This window comes from Manis javanica, chromosome 6 (assembly GCF_040802235.1).
Source record: "Manis javanica isolate MJ-LG chromosome 6, MJ_LKY, whole genome shotgun sequence".
NCBI classification, from domain to species: domain Eukaryota; kingdom Metazoa; phylum Chordata; class Mammalia; order Pholidota; family Manidae; genus Manis; species Manis javanica.
Window position 1 is genome coordinate 116325552 of NC_133161.1, and position 21030 is coordinate 116346581.

The following is a 21030-nucleotide window of genomic DNA, read 5'->3' on the forward strand; positions in this document are numbered from 1 at the left end:
CCTCTCTCATCACAAACTGATTCTGATAAGGGACACATGGTGAGTAGTTTAGGCTTCGCAGGTCATGTAAGTCTGTCCATATTCTTGTTCTTATTTTTTAACCGTTTAAAAATGTAAAACTCATTCCTAGCTCACAAGTCAGACTTGACCCAAGCACAACAGCTCGCCAAATCAATTCACGCTATGCTGGAGATTAAGAACATAAGGTATTACTGTCATACACACAAAATAGGAATATCTATAACCTTGTTTTAAAAGAATGCAATAATTCTTATAAAAATTTAATAAGAAAAGAAGATGGCGGCATGAGTAGAGCAGCGGAAATCTCCTCCCCAAACCACATATATCTATGAAAATATAACAAAGACAACTCTTCCTAGAATAGAGACCAGAGGACACAGGACAACATCCACACCACATCCACACCTGCGAGAACCCAGCGCCTCACGAAGGGGGTAAGATACAAACTCTGGCCTGGCGGGTCCTGAGCACCCCTCCCCCCAGCTCCCAGCAGGAGGAGAGGAGTCAGCAGGGAAGGAGAGGGAGCCCAGGACTGCTGAACACCCAGCCCCAGCCATCCAGACCAGAGCACAGACACAGTGCATGCGTGGGGTCTTGGATACTAGGGAAACAGGGCAGCAGGACTGGTGAGCGGGTACGGGACACCAGCACCGGAGAACAAAGAAAAGCGAGAGGCCATTTTTTTTTTTTTTTTGGCAAGTGCTTTTCGGAAGTCTTAAAGGAACAAGGACCCCAACACTAGGGAAACAGGGCAGCAAGACCGGTGAGTGGGTGCCTGAGGCCAGCACCAGAGGACAAAGAAAAGCAAGCGATCTTTTTTTTTTTAATGTTTATTTAAATTTTGTTGTTGTTGTTCTTTTGTTTTCACGAGTGCTTTTTGGAAGTCTTAAAGGGGCAGGGCGGGACACTTAGTCCAGAGGTAGGGAATCTGAGGATCTCTGGGCACTCTAACCCCCTGGGCAGCAGAGAGCACGGAGGCCCCTTACGGAGATAAATAGCCTCCCGGCTGCTCCCCCTCCAACGTGGCTCCACCATTTTGGAGCAGCAGCCCCAGCCAGGCCATGCCCACAGCAACAGCAGAGATAAACTCCATAGCAGCCGGGCAGGAAGCAGAAGCCCTGTCTGTGCACAGCTGCCCAGCGCAAGCCACTAGAGATCGCTATTCTCCCAGGAGAGGAAGGACACAAATCAACAAGAAGGGAAGTTCTTCCAGCTGTCACTCGTTCCAGCTCTGCAAACTATTTCTATCACCATGAAAAAGCAAAATTACAGGCAAACCAAGATCACAGAGGCAACACCAGAGAAGGAGACAGACCTAAACAGACTTCCTGAAAAAGAATTCAAAATAAAAATCATAAACATGCTGATGGAGTTGCAGAGAAAAATGCAAGAGCAATGGGATGAAGTCCGGAGGGAGATACAGATGCCAGGAAGGAGATTACAGAAGTGAAACAAACTCTGGAAGGATTTATAAGCAGAATGGATAAGATGCAAGAGGCCATTGAAGGAATAGAAACTAGAGAACAGCAACGCATAAAGCTGACATAGAGGGAGATAAAAGGATCTCCAGGAATGAAACAATATTAAGAGAACTGTGTGTGTAACCAATCCAAAAGGAACAATATCCATATTATTAGGGGTACCAGAGAAGAGAGAGGAAAAGGGATAGAAAGTGTCTTTGAAGAAATAATTGCTGAAAACTTCCCCAAACTGGGGGAAGAAATAATCAAACAGACCACGGAAATACACAGACCCCAACAGAAAGGATCCAAGGAGGACAACACCAAGACACATAATAATCAAAATGGTAAACATCAAGGACAAGGAAAGAGTTTTAAAGGCAGCTAGAGAGAAAAACGTCACCTATAAAGGAAAACCCATCAGGCTATCATCAGACTTCTCGACAGAAACCCTAAAGGCCAGAAGAGAATGGCATGATATATTTAATGCAATGAAACAGAAGGGCCTTGAACCAAGGATACTGTATCCAGCAGGACTATCATTTAAATATGATGGTGGGATTAAACAATTCCCAGACAAGCAAAAGCTGAGGGAATTTGCTTCCCACAAACCAACTCTACAGGGGATCTTACAGGGACTGCTCTAGATGGGAGCACTCCTAAAAAGAGCACAGAACAAAACACACAACATATGAAGAATGGAGGAGGAGGAATAAGAAGGGAGAGAAGAAAAGAATCTCCAGACAGTGTATATAACAGCTCAATAAGCGAGCTAAGTTAGGCAGTAAGATACTAAAGAGGCTAACCTTGAACCGTTGGTAACCACAAATTTAAAGCCTGCAATGGCAATAAGTACATATCTTTCAATAGTCACCCTAAATGTAAATGGACTTAATGCACCAATCAAAAGACACAGAGTAATAGAATGGATAAAAAAGCAAGACCCATCTATATGCTGCTTACAAGAAACTCACCTCAAACCGAAAGACAATGCACAGACTAAAAGTCAAGGGATGGAAAAACATATTTCAGGCAAACAACAGCAAGAAGAAAGCAGGGATTGCAGTACTAATATCAGAAAAAACAGACTTCAAAACAAGGAAAGTAACAAGAGATAAAGAAGGACACTACATAATGATAAAAGGCTCAGCCCAACAAAAGGATATAACCATTCTAAATATATATGCACCCAACACAGGAGCACCAGCATATGTGAAACAAATACTAACAGAACTATAGAGGGAAATAGAATAGACTGCAATGCATTCATTTTAGGAGACTTCAACATACCACTCACCCCAAAGGAAAGATCCACCGGGCAGAAAATAAGTAAGGACACACAGGCACTGAACAACACACTAGAACAGATGGACCTAACAGACATCTATAGAACTCTACATCCAAAAGCAACAGGATATACATTCTCCTCAAGTGCACATGGAACATTCTCCAGAATAGACCACATACTAGCCCACAAAAAAGGCCTCAGTAAATTCCAAAATATTGAAATTCTACCAACCAATTTTTCAGACCACAAAGGTATAAAAGTAGAAATAAATTCTACAAAGAAAACAAAAAGGCTCACAAACACATGGAGGGTTAACAAAATGTTCCTAAATAATCAATGTATCAAAGAACAAATTAAAATAGAGATCAAGGAATACATGGAAACAAATGATGACAACAACACAAAGCCCCAACTTCTGTGGGACGCAGCGAAAGCAGTCTTAAGAGGAAAGTATATAGCAATCCAGGCACACATGAAGAAGGAAGAACAATCCCAAATGAATAGTCTAACATCACAATTATCGAAACTGGAAAAAGAAGAACAAATGAGGCTTAAAGTCAGCAGAAGGACAGATATAATAAAGATCAGAGAAGAAATGAACAAAATTGAGAAGAATAAAACAATAGCAAAAATCAACGAAACCAAGAGCTGGTTCTTTGAGAAAATTAACAAAATAGATAAGCCTCTAGCCAAACTTATTAAGAGAAAAAGAGAATCGACACAAATCAACAGAATCAGAAATGAAAACAGAAAAATCAAGACAGACTCCATAGAAATAAAGAATTATTAAAGACTACTATGAAAACCTATATGCTAACAAGCTGGAAAACCTAGAAGAAATGGACAACTTCCTAGAAAAATACAACCTTCCAAGACTGACCAAGTAAGAAACACAAAAGTTAAACAATCCAATTATTAGCAAAGAAATTGAAACGGTAATCAAAAAACTACCCAAGAACAAAACCCCTGGGCCAGATGGATTTACCTTGGAATTTTATCAGACACACAGAGAAGACATAATACCCATTCTCCTTAAAGTTTTCCAAAAAATAGAAGAGGAGGGAATACTCCCAAACTCATTCTATGAAGCCAATATCACCCTAATACCAAAAACAGGCAAAGATCCCACCAAAAAAGAAAATTACAGACCAATATCCCTGATGAATGTAGATGCAAAAATACAATAAAATATTAGCAAATCAAATTCAAAAGTATATCAAAAGGATAGTACACCATGACCAAGTGGGATTCATCCCAGGGATGCAAGGATGGTACAACATTCGAAAATCTATCAACATCATCCACCACATCAACAAAAAGAAAGACAAAAACCACATGATCATCTCCATAGATGCTGAAAAAGCATTTGACAAAATTCAACATCCATTCATGATAAAAACGCTCAGCAAAATGGGAATAGAGGGCAAGTACCTCAACATAATAAAGGCCATATATGATAAACCCACAGCCAACATTATACTAAACAGCGAGAAGCTGAAAGCTTTTCCTCTGAGATCGGGAACTAGACAGGGATGCCCACTCTCCCCACTGTTATTTAACAGAGTACTGGAGGTCCTAGCCACAGCAATCAGACAAAACAAAGAAATACAAGGAATCCAGATTGGTAAAGAAGAAGTTAAACTGTCACTATTTGCAGATGATATGATACTGTACATAAAAAACCCTAAAGACTCCACTCCAAAACTACTAGAACTGATATCGGAATACAGCAAAGTTGCAGGATACAAAATTAACACACAGAAATCTGTGGCTTTCCTATACACCAACAATGAACCAACAGAAAGAGAAATAAGGAAAACAATTCCATTCACAATTGCATCAAAAAGAATAAAATACCTAGGAATAAACCTAACCAAAGAAGTGAAAGACCTATACCCTGAAAACTACAAGTCACTCTTAAGAGAAATTAAAGGGGACACTAACAAATGGAAACTCATCCCATGCTCCTGGCTAGGAAGAATTAATATCGTCAAAATGGCCATCCTGCCCAAAGCAATATACAGATTTGATGCAATCCCTATCAAATTACCAGCAACATTCTTCAATGAATTAGAACAAATAATTCAAAAATTCATATGGAAACACCAAAGAACCCGAATAGCCAAAGCAATCCTGAAAAAGAAGAATAAAGTAGAGGAGATCTCACTCCCCAACTTCAAGCTCTACTACAAAGTCATAGTAATCAAGACAATTTGGTACTGGCACAAGAACAGAGCCACAGACCAGTGGAATAGATTAGAGACTCCAGACATTAACCCAGACATATATGCTCAATTAATATTTGATAAAGGAGCCATGGACATACAATGGCAAAATGACAGTCTTTTCAACAGATGGTGCTGGCAAAACTGGACAGCTACATGTAGGACAATGAAACTGGACCATTGTCTAATCCCATACACAGAAGTAAATTCAAAACGGATCAAAGACCTGAATGTAACTCATGAAACCATAAAACTTTTAGAAAAAAACATAGGCAGAAACCTTTTAGACATAAACATGAGTGACCTCTTCTTGAACGTATCTCCCCGGGCAAGGAAAACAACAGCAAAAATGAACAAGTGGAACTATATTAAGCTGAAAAGCTTCCGTACAGCAAAAGACACCATTAATAGAACAAAAAGGAACCCTACATGTATGGGAGAATATATTTGAAAATGACAGATCCAATAAAGGCTTGACGTCCAAAATATATAAAGAACTCACCCACCTCAACAAACAAAAAACAAACAATCCACTTAAAAATTGGGCAGAGGAACTGAACAGACAGTTCTCTAAAAAAGAAATACAGATGGCCAACAGACACATGAAAAGATGCTGCACATTGCTAATTATCAGAGAAATGCAAATTAAAACTACAATGAGATATCACCTCACACCAGTAAGGATGGCTACCATCCAAAAGAAAAACAACAACAAATGTTGGCAAGGCTGTGGAGAAAGGGGAACCCTACTACACTGCTGGTGGGAATGTAAGTTAGTTCAACCATTGTGGAAAGCAGTATGGAGGTTCCTTAAAATGCTCAAAATAAACTTACCATTTGACCCAGGAATTCCACTGCTAGGAATTTACCCTAAGAACACAGCACTCCAGTTTGAAAAGGACAGATGCACCCCTATGTTTATCGCAGCACTATTTACAATAGCCAAGAATTGGAAGCAACCTAAGTGTCCATCAGTAGATGATTGGATAAAGAAGATGTGGTACATATACACAATGGAATATTATTCAGCCATAAGAAGAAAACAAATCCTACCATTTGCATCAACATAGATGGAGCTAGAGGGTATTATGCTCAGTGAATAAGCCAAGTGGAGAAAGAGAAATACCAAATGATTTCACTCATCTGTGGAGTATAAGAACAAAGGAAAAACTGGAGGAACAAAACAGCAGCAGAATCACAGAACCCAAGAATGGACTTACAGGTACCAAAGGGAAAGGGACTGGGGAGGATGGGTGGGTAGGGAGGGATAAGGGGGGGGAAGACAAAGGGGGGTATTAAGATTAGCATGCATAAAGGGGGGGATGGGAGAAAGGGGAGGGCTGTACAACACAGAGAGGACAAGTAGTGATTCTACAGCATTTTGCTATGCTGATGGACAGTGACTGTAAAGGGGTTTATAGCGGGGACCTGGTATAGGGGAGAGCCTAGTAAACATAATATTCTTCACGTAAGTGTAGATTAAAGCTAACAAAAAAAAAAAAGAAAGGAGGATTACTCCCTGATAGGATAAAACTAACTGTAAATCAATGATTAATGCATGCTTTAAATATCCTTAATTTTGATCATTTAAAAGGTGTCAGTTGATCACCTATGGAAGTACATTTTTCTAATAATATTCCTTTCTCTTAAAAAAAAAAAATAGCAGTTCCTGTGTGGTGACCTCCAATAAGTTCTTCACAATGGTATAAAGGGCATATCAAAGTGTGGGCAAAGGGTCTGTTTGTGTTTATACAGAGGATCAAAACCTAATTTGACTACCCAGAAAACGAAGTAAGATACGATATGAAGAAGAAGTTCCAACATCAACATACTCTGGAAGAGTCATTCCAGAAGATGATTATCAAAAAACTTCAACAAAGATCCTGGCGCTATTGCAGTTGTAGCTGCATTCATCCCACTGGTTCCTGGAATTGCCATTGGAATGAAGAAGGAGATATCTAAGCTGGCCTCTGCATACAGTAAAACAACAAATTTGACTGGATCTATACTGTTGGAACTCAACCAAGAATTAGGAGAAGTGCAAGTTGCAGCACTCCAAAATCTTGAGACTACAGAATATCTACTGTTAAAAGAACATATGGGATGTGAACAGTTCCCAGGAATGGGTTGTTTTAAATTGTCTGATTTTTCTCAAACTATTCAAATTCAGTTAGACAATATCCATCATATCATAGATAAGTTTTCACAAATGCTTAGGGTGCCTAACTGGTTTTCTTGGTTTCAATGGATATGGCTGGTAATGGTAGGTCTGCTTTGGTTATGTAGCTGTATTCCTATTATGTTAATGTGTGTGCGCAATTTAATTAGTAGCTTGTTAAAACCTATACATGCTTATGTTACTCTACAAGAAGATATGTCAAAGAAATAATCAATCTTCCCATGTTTTCTTCCATCTGCTACTTCTATAGCTTTTCTTCTTCCTTCCTAATTACGACCCTTTAGTAGAATCCGTGCCTCATATAGAAAATTACTGAGAATCATAATTCTTTCAAGTGGTAAAGATACCTCAAGACAAATGCTGGGCATAGAAGCCACAGGGCATAAATCTGCAAAGAAGTAAAAAGCTAACCTTTTCAAAGAATATTGCTTCTCTCTCACTTACCAACTTTACATTTCCCTGTATGGCCCCAGAACATGACTGGTTAGCCAGAGACGGGTAAGATTTCTCAAGGGAGGAACAACCTAAGACAGGCACATTCGCAGGGGGGCCATCAGGTGAGAAACTGGGGATCAACAGAGGTGAGGCTTAGAACCTCACACCCCCTGTTTTGAGAGAAATCTTCTGCATCCGTGGATGTTTTGTTGCCCTTGTCTAGCTTAGATTAATACTTAGTCTATAGGCACACACATGATCATCTACATTTGCTTTCTTACAGCACTGAACTATGTTTTCTACCTTTATCTTGCATCTACCTACCACTTCAGCATTTTATTAAAAATAATAATAATAATAATAATAATAATAGAGAACTGTGGCATTCACATATAAATCAAGAATAAAAATCAAATGAATATTCATATTTGACCTGATTGTTTATAGCTCATAATGCGTGATCAAAACCGAAAGTTCCTGTGATGACTGCCCTTGTACTGTTCACCATGTAAGAACTTGTTCATTGTGCTTCAGAAGATCGGAGACTGATGAGAATTAGGCTTGGGGTGGATTAATGATTGTGCATTGAGTCCCCTATACAGAATTTTATTGTTGTTAACAACCATTTGATCAATAAATATGAGAGATGCCCTCTCAAAAAAAAAAAAAAATTTGATAAGAAAAGTAAAGCTCTGTTCTGCTATGGACAGCCAATACATTATATGTATACAGGCATACATGTACACATAATAAACAGTAATATAATAATATTAAATATGGTATAAAAGTTAGTCTCAGATGGCTGGCCCTGCACCTTATCCAATGAGGTTTATAAAGTACCAAAATAATCTGGTTATATGCAGCCACAGTTACTAAAACATTTCCATTATTACCAAATTTAAGAAAATGCAAAGGTCTTATAAATATCAAGGGTCCAGTGCCCCATTTAGGAAATGAGAAAGATGGTGACATGTGACTTGAGGAATCCTAGTAGTCATCAAAATGCAGTCTAAGTGATTTGTGGGCAATTTTAAAGGGAAGCCAAACAAAAACAAGTGCAGTATGGAAAGGAAAGGAGGCACTTGTTTCCTATTACATGTGAATTGTACAATACAATTAAATGCAATAATTCTTTCATTTGTAATTGTTCAGTCAAGCAACTTTCCCAGTAATACGAAATAGAGAACTCAGAATTTTTTTTATCTTCAATCATGACAATTTGAAGATCATAGCTCTAAAAAATTTCACGATGGCTATAAATTTGAAGGAAGTCATCTACACTTGTGCGACATCATGAAAAGTGCATTTGTTCTCCTCTGAATGGGTAATACATATTTGGAGGTCCTTACACAATTTCATTCTTTTCTTTTAAAAATACTGTGGAGAAAAAAATCAAGAAGCCCAAATAAGACGACAATTTGGAAGCCAAGAAGTTGAGATTTAAGCTTCCAGAGACCATGAAGAAAAGACAGATTAAACCAGAAACAAGCTTCAGAGGCAGTAAAGAAACTTAACCTATTTCTTTTTCTACCATTTCTCTTCACAACCCCTGTAAGGAAAAGAAAGCAGGTTACGTTTGGGAAGAGATGAGAGTAGGTTATGTCAGTGTAAGCCTCTGAGTACCTCACAGCTTCAGTGGCTCTTGGCAGAAATAGCCAAGTGTGTGCAGACATATTAATTCTAATCTATTACCTATTCCATCATTTTCATAGGGATTGTTTTAAAATCTCTGAAGTCATTGATATTTAACAAAATCTAAGTATGAGCCTCTAACCTGCTAAATTTAAATTTCCCTCAACAGATTCCTCATTCCTAAACTCTGATGCGGCACAGAAGGCACCGTAAGCACACACGAGGGAATGGCACTAGCCTGAGAGTCTAGAGACCTAAATTTTAATTCCAGCTTCACCTTCTCACTTGTATCCCTTAGGCCCTCAGTTAGACGATGACTAAGCTTCCTTGCTATTCATATCATTTATCTTTAGAACCAGAAAGAAAATTCCTATGACATTTTACTGACTAGTAAGTACTGTCACATACACATTCTTTTTAGAATCTAACAATCCAATGGGATAAAATGTTATGCAATACTATGTCCTTATGATGAAGAAAGCTGAGGTCAAAGGGCATTGCTCTTGCCCAAAGAAGTGGAGAAGCTAAGAATTAAACTAAGTTCTTCTAATTCATAGCCCAGGAAGTCTCATAATCATATATAAATTTAATTATTGCCATCAGATAATAAAAAGGCTTTGTAAATAAAGTCTAATAAATAAAAAATGTTCTATAGCATATAATCAAAATACTTTATAATACAGATAAAGTCAAGAATAGAAGAAAGATTGCATTAAGATACAAAAGATCTAGCTTCAGTTTTCTATTCAGCCACTTTGTATCAATGAACACACCATAACCTCTCAGAACCTTAGTTTTCTCACCTATCTCATAAGGATTTTTAGGGAGTTAAATAAAATAATGAATATAAGTATGCTTGGTAAACTGTAAACAGTTGTATAATGTTACTGTTATTAACACATACCCACAATTTCTAGTTCAATCAACACAATAATGAAAATTCAAACTATACTAAGTCCCAAAATAGAAAGTTCACAAGTCTTATTAAATATCGATGTAATACATGACTAATCACAGCCTTCTTCTCTTAGCAATTATTAGCAGATACGACTAACACATTGAAATGGCAAGATATTTACATTCAGATGATAGTAATAATTTCAGGTCACCTCAGTGGCACAGGATACTGTCTCAATGCCTTCATGTCTCAGCAACGATGCCTGGCTTTAATCTGCTTTCTTAAGAACTTCTTCTCACTTTTACTGAGTTTGTAATTACTCTGATGGTTGCTGTCCATGGCAATACTGCAAAAATAACAGTACACAGTGTCAACCTTAAGAGTCCTAAAGGGACAGTTACAATGATGCTATTCATATATTCCACAGTTTATAAATATTTCTATGAAATAGTTTTTTTAGATGCTTACTTTACCTTTCACCAACCAAGAGAAGTGAAAACAAACAGCTGCATGGAGAATAAAGGAATATTTAAGAAAGTAGCAAGCAAGAACATCTACCAGCTTCTCTGGTGGTTCTACAAAACATTCCCATGCTTTAGCTCTATTAAGTGAGCTATTTTACCCACAGGTGATATATCGCCTTGCTTATTAAGTCCTAGGTAAAATATGCCAAGGACAAATTTCAAAAACAGTGTTAGGAAATAAAACTACAAAACAAAAAATTCACAGAAGAATATACAGTATAATACCACTTACGTAAGTTCAGAACCCAAAAGTAAGCCAAGTATTGTTTAGAAATACATATATAGTAAAAGAAAAGCGAGGAAACAACACAAAATTCAGAAGAGAAGTTATTTCGTGGGGAAAGGAGAGGAATGTATTATGAAAGAGACACATAAAATCACCAGGTATTTCTTAAGATAGACAGTGTTTAGGTGTTTATTATTTTTTAAGCTATACATGTTACCTATTTGTATATCTATAATTTCTTAAAAACAGATATAAGAACACCATAAAATCATTTTCCTTTTATTGAAATACGTCAATCAGTAAGTAGTGACTGAGTGCTTTGCCAAAGAGGCCTTCACATTATCAGGACCCTACATCATGCTTTATTATAGTAGCCTATTTTATTTTGTTCACAGAATTTAACACAATTTGTGATGATTCATTTGTTACCCTAATTCCCCCATCAGGATGTAAATGACAAGACAGAAGGAATGCTACCACACAGTAGGTGCCCAATATACATTTGTTGAAGGGATAAACAAATGATAATGGTGAGTGCACACCTGCCTGTTTAGGGTCTCAGCCCTCTGCAGCATGCAACTACAATACACAGCTTATGCCTTCAACAAGTTTACAAGTTAGAGGAAGAAAGCAAATACTAAACAATGAAAGAATATGACACACCTTCATATAATAAGTGGTAATGATGCAGTCTTCAGGTGTGACATGAATTAAAGACAAACAAAATTAGAACAATGTTAACTAGTGAAGTCTGGGAGAACTTCACAACATAAGGAGACTTGAGCTGAGTATTTAAGGATAGTAAGAATAAAAAATCCTGTGGAAGGTAATGTATCCAGTGAGGCAATGAAGAGAAGCTGAAACAGAAACGCGTGTGATCTGCAAAGACAGTGAGAGGCAGGCATAATTTTTTTAGAGCAGGAAACGTTGGCTGGTCCACCAATCCCATTCTTCACCCACTTGAAAATCTCCAAAGTTAGCAAACAAAATAAATTTAGGAAGTAAAATCATATTCCAGAACAGCTCATAAACAGTCAAAACTCTAATTACTAATCTTTACGTATAAAGGAAAAATGCCAAATCTATTGAAAGCGCAGCCAGGAGTCCAGCCTAACTAACACACAGGACGCATGTGATAGAGGAGGCAAGGCCAGCAAAGCAGGCTAGAGGGAAAGCGTAACAGGGAAGCGACAGGCAAGAGGATCTGCAAGAATCCAGCTTGGCAAATAGAGATGCTGGCCTGACCTAGGGTGGAGGCTACAGGAAGAAAGGAAAAAGGAAAAGAGGGCGAGAGCAAAAGAAAAATTCCAGCACTATCAATAGGCCTTGATGACGACACAGATGTGAGGGGAGAAAGGAAGCACAGATCACTTACTAACAGGACGGAGCCTGAGTGACTGAGAGACTCGTGATGTCATTTCGAACAGAGAAAGTCAAAAGGTCAGGAGGAGCTGCTCAGTAAGAGAGGTAATGAGTCAGATTTAGGATATAACACACTTGAGGAACTGGTGAGATAGCGTTCCAACATCTGGCTGGCAGATGACAACATGAAAAGAAGAGGAGAAGAGGATAGAGAAAGTTTTAGGTATCATCACTTGACAGAAAGGGGATAGCTGAATGGACATTTTTTTATACTGAACTAATTACAATTATTTGCTCTAATATTCATACCTTTTCAATGGACTATGTGTTGAGAACAAGGATTAAATTAGATTTTTCTTTGTTTATCCAGAACCTCCTTCATTGCTATGAGACAGTATAAGACAGTATTTAAGGTTCCGGTTCTAGGTTCAAATCTCAGCTCTACCACTTACTGGCTGTATGATCCTTTGTGAATTACTTATTTAGTTAACTTAGTTAATTACTTATTTCTGTGCTTAGGTTTCCTCACCTATAAAATAGGAATAGTGTCTATTCTTGGCACATTAACTCCATCCAAACCCTGCACTAAAAATCTTGACCGAAGTCTAGCATGGCTTCTGGGAGCATAAAGCTATGCCCCTAGAATGACCCTAGCTCATTATTAAAATGCCTGCCTGAGAAAACTCAAAATGCTGCCAGGAAATTTTACTACTGTTGTTTACTACTATTGTTCTAGCAGCACCTAACTATAGGCCCCTGATCTCCTTTCCTTGGAGTAGTACCAAAAGGGGCTCACAGTTGTGAACAGGTATCTCTTGCAACTCAGAAGTATCTCTCTCAAGGATTTCAGAGCCATTCCCTTGAAAAGTAATAATCAGGAAGGATCCAGCCTGTTTCCATGGCAGGATAGAAACTTCGGAAACTTTTTAACTCTGGTAACTGCCAGCTAGCAGCTAGTATGCGCTGACCAATCCTTTGTAATTTTCACCCCTGACTCAACAGAGCCGCCCTCTAGCCACCTCCCCATTCTCCCTTTAAAACACCCAAATCACTTCTGCACAAATCAGAATAAAGCTCAGCTCTTTCCCCTACTGTCAGTAGTTACTAAATAAAATCTGTTTTTAACACTTTAATGACTGGCTGTGTTAATCTTGGGCACTACATCATAACGCTAAGAGGATTAAATATGCCTATTATTACATTACTGCTAATTTCCAAAAGAGCAAAGTCAGAATGGTTTATGAAGACAAAGAAAAGGTGAGGGCTCTCAAAGAAACTATCTTACGCCATTCCATCCAAGATCGTCATCTTTGGAATAGCATTTTTGCAGTATGCAATGGAGATTAAGAGGGAAATGCACTAAGAATTTTTCTTTAAAACATCACATGAGGAAAGACTAAGTGGAAGAAATGAGAAAAAAGATGCTGAACATGTCTTCTTAAAAGTCTAACACTAAGAGTCCAGCACCAGCAGATGGAGCCTCATGATCACACTTCACCCTCTTTCCTTTCTCCTTCCTTCAGTAATGCAGTAGTATTACAGGTGTAGCTTTGGAGGCTCGTTTATTCCCCATTCCTGTGACTTGGCAATGCACTGGCCCAGCAGGTGTGAATTTCCTCAAAAAGGAATTGTCTGCGACCAGCAGCTGAGGTCTGGAGGTGCCCCCTTCCTAACAAAGCCACTCCTTTTGCCAAGGAATTTACACTGTTGCACAATGGCTTTGGAAGGTCCTTGCCAGTTACGGGATGTTACAGGAATGAGGTCACTATTTACTACAATATTAGCCTTAGTGAATCCAGTCTAATTCCATCCAGCCTAAGCACACTTTGTAGGATAACAAGATTTAGAAATCACACATGCTCTGCTGCTAAGTTCAACTCCAATGTAGCCTACCGGATACTACCCTACAGTAATGGCAGTATGTGTCTCCCTGGCCTCCTTGAACAACAAAAGTTCCTACAACCAACCAAGCAGATAAACAAATATTCGTTTTCTTGTGTGTAAATTATACTTACTTAATAGCAAAGATCAGAAAGAACTCAAATTCCTATTAAATGAGCCCCGATCATAAAGTATCACACAGGTATACAGGATACACATACAAATCTCTAGGACATACAAGAAATTAGTGAAAGAGGTTGCCACCAGGAAGGGGAAATGGGTAGATGGGTACAAGAATGAGAGGGAACGTTCCTGCTTTTTAACTTTTGAATCTAGTAGCTATTGAAATATCATTACCTATGAAAGGAAATGAAAATTTTAAATGATTAGAAAAAACTGACCCCATCAGTTGTCATACCACCCCATTTTAATTCTTTGAGGAATACCTAATTCTATATTTTTGTATGCCATCATTAATTTGCTTATTGTTTGCCTCCTGTAATTTAATAGAAAGTAAACTATTAAAGTATTTAGTCAGTATTGCTCACCATGGAGCACTCAGCACCTAGAACAGGATCTAGCACCTAGTAGGCATTCAATAAACGTTTATCGACATACACTTACTAAACCTACTACCCTTGCCATCTTACCTCCTCAACCTCTTCTTCAGAATTCTGAGTTTGGTGTCTCTCTTCAATGTTTTCATTAATATTTGGTGTATCCCTATCTCTGCAGTTTTCACACTGTATTGTAACTGATTGTGTGCTAGGCTCACCCAGGGGGCCTTTTCCTCACTGGACTGGCATGAGTCAAAAAAGCCACGGAAAGGCCGACATAATACTTCCTAGGCTGCAACCGTCAGTGCTCAACCCCAAAGGGAAAAACAGATCCGCAACAAACACGAACACGGGCAAGTCAAATACCGACGGGACAGCCCAGGGCACGCACACTCTTACCGCCCTCGCACCGCAACACAGCACCGCCCGGGCCAACCCTCTTCTCCGCACGCTCTCAGCCCGTACGCGACAGAGGAGGCCGGCAGAGGCAGACAAGAGAAAGCGGCGATTTGCAGGCATCAAGCCGGCCAGTAAGGAGTGCCACAAACTGCCTCGGCTCAGGATGGCTTCTCGCCACGTGAGTATTCGCTCCTTCAGCCAGCCACTCCAATTTACCCCTGAACTCTGCGGCGAGTACACCCACAGCATCTCGCCTGGGCGCAGCCATGTTGGATAAAACTGGACTACATTTCCCATGAGCCTGCAGGGCGATGACCGGAACTCCCACAACCCCTTTCGCTTCCCCCAGTCGCATTACGGAACGCTTTTCAGCCAGTAGACCGCTCTACCGATACTGTGAAAATTCAGTTGTCCTATTTTGGGTTATAATAAGGTTTGTGAGTGCAGCATATTTGGGGTACCTCCCCCAGATGGATACAGTCAAACAGGTGTATCCCTCGGCGTCAGTAATCCTCCCCACCCACCCCCACCCGCCCTCCGCTCTTTGCGCATCTTTCCTCCTGACCCTTATTAGAAGGATGGGAGAGGCCCCTGGGGGTGTGAACGATGACGTCGCATGGGAGAAAGAAAGAGGTGAATATACGTGAGCTTGCCAGGCGAATGGTGAGTACCACAGAGTGGTAGGAAGGTGTGTGGAAGAATGTTGGGGAGGTTGGACAGGAAAGATTTTGGAGGACTATGCCATTCTATTCTGTAAGCCTAAGGGGTCTCTGGGGGGTTCTATGGGCAGAGCTTCTGGTGGAAGGTGGGAAGAGAGACTAAAAGTAAGAACACAGTGAAAACTAAACTATTAACTAGAACACAGCAGTGGCAGACGGAAAGGGCAAAGATGTAGTAACAGATCAGAAATAACAGAAATTGTATTAGGAGCTGTGTGCATGTAGGGAAGGAAACTTGAGAGTGGGTCGGAAATCCCTTCCCTGCAGTGCTGGTACAATGCCCCTATCCGAATCCAACCACAGTGGACTACCAGTAAACGTTAAGGCTGGCCAGCTAGAAAAAGTGGCACTGAAAGAGTGCTATTAAGTGAAGAAATGGTTAATAGGAATGGAAAATAGGTTAGAAAGAGGAAAGAACAGAAGCTGACAGGCAGATAAACAGAGATTGCAATAGTCCAGGAGAGGGTGAAGCTAAAACTGAACAGCAGAAGTGAAGAGGCATGTGCAAGCTAGAAAGGCTCATCAGCGAGACATTGTAAAGTACTGAAGGGTATAAGGGAAAGCATGTTCCATCTCCCCACTGCAGTTTTGCTCCTGCACTACCAGATGCTTTGAAAAACATTCCAGTAGAACTTTAATGATAGAAATGTTTTGAGTTGTCCAGCGTGATAACCACTAGCTACGTGTGGCTTTTGAGCATTTCAAATTTGGCTAGGCAACTAAGGAACTGAATTTCGAATTTTTAAAAATTTTAGTTTTAACTAATTTAAAGTTAAATAACTACATGTGGCTAGTGGCTACCAAACTGGACAACAGTGTAACATATCCCCTTACCTCCTATTAACCAAATTCAGTTCTTTCATCTGCATATCCACTCTGCTTGAAAGTACTGAACCTTTTAAAGCTTTGGATTGCCTAGCCTCTGTGCAACTCCTCTCTCCTATTTGTCATCACATACTGATGACGTGTTTTCAGAGTTTTTTTACTAGCTTCCCTCCATCTTTTCACAATTAAATGCAGGCACTCTTTCAGGTTTTGTTTCACCCTGTTCTCTTATTTTAGCCTTTCCCTATCTGCTTCTCCAGAGTTTTAGAGCTTTGTGAATAATTCTCAAATCATATCATCAACCCTGGCTTCCCTTTAGAAGGCAGTTTAGTTTAGTGAAAACAATGATGGGCATTAGAGCTAATGAACTGAAGTAGAAACTGCAAAATAGAATTTACCTTTTAGGATTGGTGTAATAGTTAACTCTCGTACATAAAGTAGATGTTAAACGATTGTTCGTTCCTTTTCTACTCTTTTGCTCCTGAGTTACCGGCCCAAATTTCCAACCACCTGCTGTCCATCCTTGCCTCCATATCCTTAGAAAAAAATGTGGATACATTTAAAATTTCAGATGCAATCTTTTTTATACAGGCTCTTATCTTTTGCTGTTTCTCCCAGAGAAGATGATACCGTGAGGCAATTTTCAGCTACATTAAGGTTCTGTTGTATTTGTTATGTAACTCCAATATCTTCCATAGCCTTATAATAATAAAATTGTAATAAGTGTTGAACTGAAAAGAAATTTAATTTAATGATAGAATTCATTTTCACCTGTACCAAAAGCTTTACATGTTGACCTGTATAATTTTTTAAAGGTATTAAATGCTGACCTAATGACTCTTTCCTTAGTAAAAGCCTGTTCTCAGCTTCACGATGCATGAGTTCTGCATGTCACTAGAGCAGCGGTTAGCAAAATTTTTCCATAAAGGAACAGATAATAAATATTTTCAGCTTGGCGGCCACATATGGTCTCTGGTCATGGTTTTTTGTTTTGTTTTGTTTTTTTTAACAACCTTTAAAAATGCAAGAACCTTTCTTAACTCCCTGGCTTATCCCAGCAGGATCTGGCTCATGTGCTGTAGTTTGCTGACCCTTGGACCCTCTTCCTGGACTCTTTAATCCTGAGCACAGTCTCAAGGTAAAGCTAAGATTAGTGCCACTACGGAAGGCATTTACAGTGAAATACAGTATAAATGACTTTAATCAGATTAGCTAACACTACATTTTAAAGCATGGAATAGTAGAGGTCTGTCCTACAGTAGAGTTCCAAAATTAGGGTGATGAGCAACATATTTAGAATTGCCTTTAGTTGCCAGTGACAGAAAACTGGGCTGATTGCTTAAACAAACAGTTATTTTTCTTCAGTTGACAAGCCATCCATACAAAAGCAGTCATTGGCGCTGATTGTACTTTTCAAAACTGTCATCAGGAAACCAGGTGCTTTCATCTCCTGCTCCACCATGTATGTTGACTTTATCCTCATTCTTGATGTCTCCTGATTACAGAGTCACTGCTTCCTCTCCAGACATCTTGTTCCCAAACTATCTTCTCTAGCTGGATAAAAGGAGCAGAGTCTCCTCTTATCATCCAAGACATGAAGCTCCCAGTGGACTCCCCTTGTTTCTTTGGCCATATGGGTTGCATGCTGTGGTAAGCACAATAATGGACCCCCAAAGATATCCATACTCTAATCTTTGGAACCTGTGAAAAATGCAGATATAATTATGTTTGCAGACTTTAAAATAGATTATCTAGGAGCCAATATAACCAGACAGATTCCCTAAGAGCAGAACATTTACTCTGGCTGAGCAAGAGAGATGGAGCAGAGGAAATCAGAATACAAGTGTGAAGGATTCAGCATACCATTGCTGGCTCTGAGTTGTAAGTGTCCACGTGCAAGGACCAGAAAGGGGCTTCTATAAGCTAGAGATAACCCCTAACTAACAGCCAGTAAGAAAGTGGGGACCTCAGTTCCACAACCACAAGGAACTGGATTCTGCCAGCAACTGGGATAAGCTTGGAAGCAGATCCTTCCCAGAGCATCTTAATAAGAGCCCAGCGAGCCAACACCTTGGTACTTTCCTTAAGAAATGGAACAGAGAAACCACATGACCGACCCAAACTTATGGCCTGCAGAACTGTGAAATAATAAATTTGCTAATTTGTTACAGCAACAGTGGAAAACTATTACACATGCTTCACCCAGACAAATCACTAATTAAAGGGAGTGGCATTGCCTTGACTGCTTTGGGCCAGTCATGGTGAACTCCACAGGCTGCAATGAGGCCCATTGTTCCTGAGATCAAGAGATCTTGAGAAACTATGCTCTGTCTCTAATTAAAACTAGTTCTGTTAGCAAGAAAAGTGGGAGAACAGCTGTTGGGTAGACAACAGCATATTCCACAAGGAGGTTGAATACATCATCTGGCTGGATTATCATAATATGGTTTACCTCAAAACCTAAGAAAAAGGGATATTAGAAGAGTGAGCACTCTCATCAACTAATAAAGCATTCAAAGGTAGATGTCTAATAGCTTTACATTCCTGCTTCAAGATTCCTCATCAGAAAAAAATGGAAATGTTACCAGCAGTCCTTGAAAATTGTTCCATTTTTGCTATGGTTCCAAAATGTGATACGGTTTTACTGCAGTTTCAAATTCAACTCCTATACATAGTGAGGTTCCTGGTTACCCTTTCCTTTTTCCCCCGCCTAGACCATTTGTCTTTCGCTACCTTTTGACTTTTTTCCCACTTGTACCCAGTGGAAAGTATATAGGTTTTGATTTTTTTCCTATTTATGGTTAAAAAACACTTTCGTCTCTCAGTGTTTCTTCTCCATGTATTCTTCAGCTACTTATTTTATCCCCCCTGAGTAAATGACAAAGTTCCTTTCCAAACTTTTGTTTTCTCTTCTGCTTCCCTGGATTTCTGGTTTCTTAAAACTCCAACAAGAATGCATAATTTTTATGTAAAGCCATTTGATGTTCACTATGACATTTCAGGGCTGAATACATTATTCATGCTCTGCTGATAAAAATTAAATGCAAAGTTTGCAGTTTTGTAAGTCATATAGTGAAAGAATTCCCGTGCAGTAATTAGAAGCAAAAGTAACCCCCCAAAAAGAAGAAGAAGAAGATGATGAAAAAAAGAAAAGGCACCAGCCTTTAATTTCTACTACAAAACCATAAAAGTCCATTTGGAAGATTGTTATTTGGTCAGTTGCAAAACATAGGATTTTAGCTCCAAATCATTATCACCACAATCATCCTCCATCCCACAAAAACATGTTTTATTATTGAGGCCGAAAACCTGCCTACTTGACAAAGTAATTCTTTTTCAGCAAAGTACTTTTCAATTAGAAAAGAATAAAGAACTGATAACAGGATGCAAGAAAGTCTTTGGGATAGCCAGAAGAGTGGGATTTGTGGATTTTTAAAGGTTATGATAAATGAATGATTTTTAAGTATTTTCCTTAACTCTACAAGAAAAAATATCTCCTAATTTGTAAACAATTTAAAAATATGTAACTACTTTGATAGCTCCATTCTATCATTAATCTCTCAAAGACCAAAAATACAGAGATATTTTCAAAAGAGGGCAAGCTTCATCATTAACTATACTGGATGTAAATCCATATTTCATATAGTCATGATAATTTCTGAATTTGTAGATTTTTTGTTAGATCCAATTAGACAGTCGTAGCTTGTATTTACATTATGGCTGACTAAGACCTCATACTAGGAGAAATTGTGCCTTTTCTATTTTGCTTGAATTATCTTCATCTTCAGTGTAGAGAATTTAGCATTTTCTAGCCCACTTGTCCATTTTGCAAAAGTAGTTTTTGGGTTATATAAGCATTTACCAAGCACAAAAATCATGTCTTGGTTAGAGCAAAGGAAGAGAGGGGGCCAGGGTCAGCTCCCCTGCCTGCAAATTCCCACTCCACTCTTTGTAGAGCACCTCTCAAAGTCTATGACATGTGACACTCAGACATGCAGACCTAATAAAGCCTCCAGTATACTAAATGTGAGTGAAATTAATTTGCTTTAGATAAAACTAGTAGAATTTCCATTGGATTTTATCAGATAACCTGAATTGTCCCTACTGCATGTTAGATACCACTGCACCTCAGGCATGTTGTTCAGAGGGTGACCCTTAGACTGACTGCATCAGAATCGCTGGAGTACTTGTTAAAAACACAAGAGTTCCAGATCTCACTAAACATAATGAGTCAACTAAAAGCAAATGCTAAGTTTAAGTGGTTTCTCTGAACCCAGTGGATTATAGTGTGTTTCAAAAATCTCAGGGGCCAGAACCCAGCAATATGCATGCTTAAGCAATCCTGCTGTTCTTCCAAGTGTTCAAACATCAAATAAAAATAGTGTATGTTATTCATCAG

The 21030-nt window shown here is 39.0% G+C and overlaps 2 protein-coding genes across 18 annotated transcripts in view; one reads left to right on the forward strand and one right to left on the reverse strand.

The window, feature by feature from the left end:
* The window catches only part of LOC118969720 (CWF19-like protein 2), an 80984-nt gene extending 65677 nt beyond the window's left edge, over nucleotides 1-15307 (reverse strand). The window contains 2 exon segments of the mRNA XM_073239333.1: nucleotides 10350-10484; nucleotides 15088-15307. The gene's annotated coding sequence lies outside the window, so the exon portion shown is untranslated.
* The window catches only part of LOC108384619 (acetyl-CoA acetyltransferase, mitochondrial-like), a 186636-nt gene that overhangs the window by 141928 nt on the left and 23678 nt on the right, over nucleotides 1-21030 (forward strand). For 4 of the 17 annotated variants that reach the window (XR_012132520.1, XR_012132521.1, XR_012132523.1 and 1 more), the window contains one exon: nucleotides 17693-17769. The exons of 3 other annotated variants lie outside the window; for them this stretch is intronic. The gene's annotated coding sequence lies outside the window, so the exon portion shown is untranslated. Of the gene's footprint in view, nucleotides 1-15114; nucleotides 15266-15407; nucleotides 15751-17689; nucleotides 17770-18136; nucleotides 18282-21030 lie in introns of those variants that run through there. 10 more of the 17 variants (XR_012132522.1, XR_012132529.1, XR_012132544.1 and 7 more) reach the window with 9 other exon arrangements.